We start from the raw sequence: 7,775 nt of genomic DNA, 5'->3' as shown, positions 1-7,775 counted from the left end.
GGTTTATCGCACATATTTACAAACGGCCGGACGCAAAGAAGACGGTGGAAGGGTGTGCCATCCCAACCATTAGTCTAAAAAGCCCTCCTGTCAGGCCGAGTACCAAGCCCTCCAGTCAGGCAGGGGACATAAGCCCTCCTATCAGGCCGGTTTTCCCACCCCTTCAACCACTATGGCAAAAACCATACTTGGTTGAACTACTCACGACAGCTCAAATGACATGACAAGTTCAAAAATGTCTTACAGGTTAACAAAATAAAGATTTTGACAGGTCCACGGGATTGGAAAAACAAAGTTCACAGGTTCAAAAAATTCAAAAGCAAATAGAACGTCAGGAAGTAAGCAAAAATAGCCAAGGAAGGCCATTAATATCATATTAATAAAGCCCTTATCCCCTGGGGCAAAGGCACCAAAATATTCATAAAAGTCAGGGATAGTCTCCCTGACCTGCACCGAAACAAAGAAAATAAAATTGTTTGTTCAGGACATCCCCCGGATGGGCCAAGATCACCAGAAAAATTCAAATTATCGCTTCTCCTTAGAAACAAAGATCGCACTCCCACTCCCGGCCCGACCAACCTCAAAGATCAACATCCTGCTCCCCGGAGAATCGACCTCTTATTCATTGCCCATGTTGTGCGTATCGGGATACTTAGAGGCAAACAAGGCCATCTCGCCTTCAGGGGTTCCACCCGCCCTAGCCTCCACAAGCTCCGACATAGCAGATGCCCTACCCTTAATATAAAAATACAGGGAGGCATCATCAAGCTTGAACTCTAAATCGTCCCTCTCCAGAGTAAGCTCTTCATTCCTGTCCAGCGCCTCCTGTAAAAGTTGTTTGTTTGAGCCTGCCTCAGCCTTAGCAGCATCCCTCTCAGCCTGCGCCTTCGCCAAATCAGCAGCCTTAGCAGCCAGGTCAGCCCGAGCAACATCCAGTTCAGACTTCATCCTATCATGATCGGACCTTATAAGATCAATCCTGGCTACCAAGAAGTAGCCTGATAAGCGTTGTGGAGACAGGCCGCGACACCCTAACCAAAAACAAAAAGAATAGTATAAATATTATGTCATAATAACAAAAACCTCCAAATAAAATACACATATTATGAAATATACATAACAATAAAAAAAATGGCGTACCTCCCTTACAGCAGCCAAGGCACTTGCCAAAAGGCTGACAGAGTGATCTACTGAAGCAACTGCCTGAGTAGCAGTCTCGATAGGATCAAGGGTGAGCATGACATCTGACTTGGAAGCAGCATAGTCCCTAATTTTTATCTTAGCAGCCTCCACATTATCTACCCTGGCTCTCACTTCCCTAATTGGGGCAAACATATCAACATCTTCTATTTTTCTCTTCCGACTGCTTCAAAGACAGCAAAGAATGAGAGAAACCTTGGCGAAGATCGGACAACCGGTTAAATCAATAATGCTCGGCCACCACCGCCTTTCTGGGGGCCTTCCTCCTTAATCTTAGCCAATCTGGCTGAAAGATCAGTCATACCAAATTTGGCAAGGCGAGTAGATGACCTGGTGGCTATAATACGAAACACTACATTAGCAATAAAAACTAACTATCATGGAAGGGCCAAAATAGGAAGAAAAAAGAAAACAAAATGACTTATCGCACAAGTAGAAGCACTAACAGCCTTCGAAGGTTTAGGCACCCTGGTAGCACCATCAGCTTTCAGGCAGCGAGGAAGATGGCCAGCCCCGCAAAAGAGAGGCCAAGACCTCTCCAATGGAGGAATAGCAAGAAAAGCAGAAATTTTTGCAGTAGGGTACTCGGTTTCAGTGACCCAATCATCAACTGCGCACAAAGGAGGTATAATTCAATATAATTTTATTTTTTACTAACGAATAAACATGCAGGATAAAAGGAAAAGCCAAAGTACTCACCAGCAACGCAAGCTTCATAGTTCAAATATGCCATCGGGGCCCACAGAATTGGTCCCGATAAACATGTACCAATGACCCATTCTTGTCATGGCCACCGTCCCGTATTGCGAGAAGGGGAGTAGTGGAAGGCCTGACCTTGAAGCTTATACGGCCAGGGCTATTGGTCTTGACAAAGATAACAGTCTTCGTGTCATCAAGGGAAAATGAAATATTATGTTTTTTGCAGAGATACTCAACGGAGCAGACCACTTTCCATACCATAGGCATCAATTGATAAGAAGGGACGCCAATTTCTTTAATAACCTCCACCATAAGAGGAGAGAAAGGAAGCTTACAACCTGCCCTCGAAGGCCCAATCATGAATACTGAGAACCAACCAGACATGCCCAATCCCTTACGATAGAGAATTTTCGTGGATCCAAACTTCTAATCGGCAGAATGATTCCCTTATCTTTCAAAGACCTTTTCAAATTCAAAGCTTCAAAGTGCGATTTGAGAGAGACCGATCATCTTTCGAGCTTTTGTGGGTTTGAATTGGAAATCACCATGGAAAATTGAAATCATCTCGAGAGGAGAATCATTCGGTTTACCAACCACAGGAGGTTGAGCAGCAGAAGATGAAGGGATATTTTCGGAAGTAGTTTCCTTGGGGTTTTGAACAGGTGGAGTTCCAGGAGACACTGCACCCCTGGAATATTTCTTTTTTGCGGCCATTGTTGAAGAATTGTTAAAAATTAATCGAAGATTAAAAACTGAAAATTAAGGAACTTGAAGAAGAAGAAGATTATTAGAAGAGAATAAAGCAGGTTTTTTGGTGAAGATTAACTTAATGAAGTGAAGAGGTACTTATAGTCGGTGAAACTAGGGTTTCAACCGCAACTTGGAAGAATAATAATTGAAGAGGTTGCAGTAATTGCAACACGCGTCACACACTGATCAACTAGCCGTTACAGGAACAAATTAGCCACGATCTAACCGTTGAACAGTTTTCCGTAATTGGAAGTTATCTCCTTATTTTTTGTCCTGACACAGTGAAAATAAGGAGATAAGGGGCAATTGTTGGGCCTGAAAACCGCATATATCCCTGATCAATATCTTACCTTGACCTGACTGTCAGGGTGTCAGGATGTCAAGCTACCAGGACACATGAAGATAGGCGTCAGGCCATCGAGAGGACAACGGTCAAAATATCAGCACGATATTACACCAGGAAATCATATTATAAGAAGAATATACGCGCAGCATTAATTGGGAAGATTCTATAATTAAGGCAGCAATTAAAGGCGTAATAATGGGTATTATTACGGGTAATTAAGACAGAATATTTGGCATTTATGGTGAGATAAACCAGCCGTTCAGCATATCACTATATAAGAAGCACTTGGAAATCATTCTAAGGAGCAGAAGAAGATATATTCAAAGCATACAACATTCTCATATGACACTTAAGCTTATTACGATCAATTGTGCTAAATATTCTATAAAATAGTGAAATCCTCTCCTGACTTGGTGCCCGTGGTTTTTTCCCATTTAAGGGTTTTCCACGTACAAAAGTTCTTGTCTTATTTTTGTTCTTTTATCGTACTTTAAATTTCTTTCATTATACCCTGTCAACCTGACCCACAGATTAATCAGAGTTAGTTAACCCTGCCCTAGACCTATCCTGACCTGATTTCGCCTTGCGCAAAATCATACAAAACAGGTATTTTTTGGAATTTTTTTTTGAAGATGCCTAATTCAATTGAAATTATTAGGTGTTGAATTTGTTTTAGCTACACAAGTAATAAAAATAATCATAATGTTGATACTAATAATAGGTAGGGTTAGGATTATAAATTATAACCTCCCCTCTGCTATAGCACTTAAGATTCAGTAGCTTTAAATGATAGGTGGTTCTATCAAGTTTTTGATTAGGAAATTTGTTTGGGTTTTGTTGACTATAGTTTATTACATATGAAGTTCTTTTCTATTTTATAGGAAACATACTTATTCGAGTATAGTGCTACTATAAGACCACCCCTTAGGAGTCGCCTAAATAATAGAATACCACGGTCTTATACGGTAAGACGGTCTTACACAATAACATAATTTCCATCTTCAAATTTAGAAGAATTTACTACTCTTGTCTAAATTATAGTAAGTTTATGAGTTTAATTAGAATTTTAGTAGGTTTTAATTATTACCCCGGCCCCATCTGGTAGTCTCTGATAATTCTATTACTAATCCATATCAGATAGTTTATCCTAAACCAAAATTGGATTAATTAAGGGAGTAACGAGTTTACCATATAAAGTCAAAATTAGCTCAACATCCAACCAAATATATATTAGCTAAGAGTAGAAGGAGTTCTTGGTTGTTGATTTAAGATTGATAAATATGTCGTCTGAAGTGCCCAAAGACAACAGGAAAACGTGTCAGACTATATTAGATGAGAGAGAACAGAACCATAAGAGCATCCGCATTGAAGCATCCACATTGAAGAGGATGGTGCATCCTCTTAGCACCTTCTCTCATCTAAGAGGATGTCCTCGTCAATGTGGGATCAATTTAGACATCCTCTTTGAAAGAGGAAGAGGAAGACTTCCTCTATTTTTAGAGGAAGTACAACCTAGGCCCTTGTGCCAATTAGTCATGCATTTCCACCATGTGGGAAATTTAAGAGAGGATAAATAAGAGGATCCTCTTTGATGTGGGAAAAAAATAGAAGAAAATTTAGGAGGAGGATGAAGATAGTGGAAAATGAGGTGTCAAAATTATAGAAAGAAAGAGAGGAAATAAGAGGAAGATGACATACTCTTCAATGTGTATGCTCTAACTGTGACGGAAATCAGTTCCCGCGTTCAAGACAAGAATTCTGTGAAGAAAGCCAAAAAAGAAGGAGGTTAGCACTTTCATGGATGAACCAGAACGGTGATGGACATCAGTCCGAGCAGCAAGTCACTGGGGCAACGAGTAGGACGGTGTCAGGTCTAATCTCCTAATTTTGTTTCTTTAGCTTTTCAAAAGTTTAGGAGCTAATTATAATGAAACATCTGTGTCTTCAATTTTCTAATTATACATGTAAAAATCACACGCAAGGCCTTGCTTCAGCATTCAAGGCAAGTTGTTTGTGAAGAAAGCCGGAAAGGAAAATTAGTACTTTCAGAGATGAACCATGACAGTGACGCACAACAGTTCGAGCAACAGGTCACTGGGCTAACAAGTAGTACGGTGTCAGGTTTGATCTCCTAAATCTATTTCTTTCATTTGCTTTTTATAAGGTTAGAAACATATTATAATAAAATATATCTGTCTTCATATAAAGTTTGAATTAATTTTGGAAGATCGATTAAAATTCCTGCCTTCATACAAGGCTCACTTTTCTCATCATATACATGTAATACACACAGGCGAGTCGTCGCTTCAGCATTCAAGAAAAGAAGTCTATGAAGAAAGCCGAAAGGGAAGGAGATTGGTACTTTCAGCGACACGAGATCAAACCACGGGAACGCAACATCAACCAACAGTCGAAATTACAGCAGTTAACACTAACACCATCTGAGGTACGAGGCGTACGATTTATAGTTGCACTTACAAATTTATTCATCCAGTGGTTTGTCTACATTATTTAAGCTACCCTTCCACATTTATTATCTTGACCAGCTTGCCAGTTATTCATCTTGACGAATAATGTGGACTATAATCAGATTCACAAAAATAGTAATTATCACCTTGATTAAAGTTTGCTTGGATGTTTAAAAGAAGCTTAACTTAGCTATGCCCTATGACCAAAAATAAGTAGTTAACGTTTGCTTTTGTTACCTAATTGAGTCTACCTGTATGAATTGACAGGCCGTCAAATTTTATTACAAATTCAACAAATGAGGTATGCGGAGACAACAGAGCCAACCGGAATAAACCACTATCGAAGTTAAGAAAACAAACAAAGGGAGCCCGTCCTCACAACACAAGTGAAATTTCAAATGTAGCAATCACAAGATCAAGAAGAGCGGCCGCTTTCAGGTATCTCAGTTTAAGTGAGCAGTTATACACATGCCCACGATGTAAGGCGATTATGTGGTACGAAGAAAGGGTGAAGAAGACCAGTAGTAATAGAAGACGTATAAATTTCAGTCTTTGTTGTAGTGAAGGGAAGATTCGACTGCCCATAATTAATGGATGATCCTCCAGAGATTTTAAAACAATTGCTGGATTACACTCAGCCAGAATGTGGAAGCAGTTTCCGATAACTGATACGTATGTATAACTCCTGTTTTCAGTTCACTTCAATGGGGGCCAAGGTTGACCAAATAATTAACAGGGGCTGAGGGTGTTACGTCTTTAGAATAAGTGGTCGGGTGAACCATTGGGCCGGGTCACTTCTTCCCACAGATGAAAAGGCACCTTCATTTTTGCAGTTATATGTCTATGACAGTTCATCAGAGCTACAAATGAGAGCAAGCACAGTTGGAAAACAAGGAGTCCTGATCTGGATCTCAGTATTCTTTCCGGATTGAAACAAATGCTGGACAATGAAAATCCCTTAGCTCATATGTTTCGCACTGCTGGAGGCTGAAAGAAGAAGACAATTTACAAGTATTGATCAGGTCAATAGGCACAAGAGAAAGTAAGCCTAGAGTATACAATAAGCCAACAACTTCAGAGATAGCGGCGCTGATAGTGGGAGATACAAGTAACAATAGTGCCGGCAGGGATATAATTATAGAACATAGGAGTGATGGCCTACAGAGAATAAACGAGCTCCACCCATCATACATGGCCTTGCAGTACCCCCTCCTTCTCCCGTGTGGCGAAGACAGTTTTTATATTGGGATACGGTACCTTTATGATAAAACGGCCTCAAATAACAAGAAGAAAAGAAAAAGGGAGTGCGTGACGATGAGGGAATACTATGCTTATCGCCTACAGCAAAGGTTATCTGATGGATATGCTCTTGTGCCAGGGGGCAAGCTCCTACAACAATTCATAGTTGATTGTTGTTGTGCAATAGAATCGGAAAGATTATGGTACATAAGAAGGAACCAGTCAAGCATAAGGTGTGATATGTTAAACAACATCTGTGACGCGGTGAGCAAAGGAGATAATATGGGAGCGGAGGTAGGAATGCGAATATTCCTCCCGTCTTCTTTCACCGGAGGGCCCAGGTATATGCAAGCAAACTACCAGGACACTATGGCAATATGCAGGTTTTATGGGAATTCCCATCTGTTTATTAAGTTCACGGCTAATCCAAAGTGGCCGGAGGTTGATATCATGCTGTGAAATATACCAGGTCAGAGGCCAAAAGATAGACCTGATATATGACAAGAGTTTTCAAGCTAAAACTTATACAGCTGATGGATTGCTTGAAGAAAGACCGTTACTTTGGGGACGTTGTTGCAGGTATCTTATTACATTCAAAGGATTCATATATTGTACTTACAATCATGAATATTCATAGCTTTGAAATACGTAAATGACCTACAAAAGTGTTAGTTTTAAGACCCTAATTAGACTCCTCTAATCATATTTAAATTACTCATTAATTTAATTTAATTTAATGTGGTCTCAATTACATGCATGCAATCTATCTATATGCTTAATATAAGAAAAAAAGAAGAAGTATCTTCCTTACATTGTTGGTAAAATGGTATTATAGGGCACAACAAAGGACTCCTTCCTTATGTTGTTCTTGAGCTATGTGAATATGGATGATCTTCCTTAACCCCAAGTCACCAAATTAAATGACCTCCTTTAGGATGCACCCAAGAGTAGCCCAAAATTCCTATAAGAATTAACTAGATAATATATAGAATTAAGTCTGTATATTTTGTAAGTTTTACTACTATAGTAATACTTGATTTATAATATTATTTATGAATTTAGTTTTATGAAGG

The 7,775-nt window shown here is 39.6% G+C and overlaps 1 long non-coding RNA gene across 1 annotated transcript; it reads left to right on the top strand.

The window, feature by feature from the left end:
• Positions 1 to 4,439: 4,439 nt before the first annotated feature.
• LOC141621532 (uncharacterized) lies at positions 4,440 to 7,375 on the top strand. Its single transcript, XR_012532421.1, has 4 exons — positions 4,440 to 4,866; positions 4,978 to 5,116; positions 5,289 to 5,441; positions 5,731 to 7,375. It is a non-coding gene; the product is annotated as an uncharacterized LOC141621532 (long non-coding RNA).
• The last annotated feature ends 400 nt before the right edge of the window (positions 7,376 to 7,775 follow it).

This window comes from Silene latifolia, chromosome X (genome assembly GCF_048544455.1).
Source record: "Silene latifolia isolate original U9 population chromosome X, ASM4854445v1, whole genome shotgun sequence".
Lineage (NCBI taxonomy): Eukaryota > Viridiplantae > Streptophyta > Magnoliopsida > Caryophyllales > Caryophyllaceae > Silene > Silene latifolia.
This window is presented reverse-complemented; position numbering and strand designations above follow the sequence as displayed.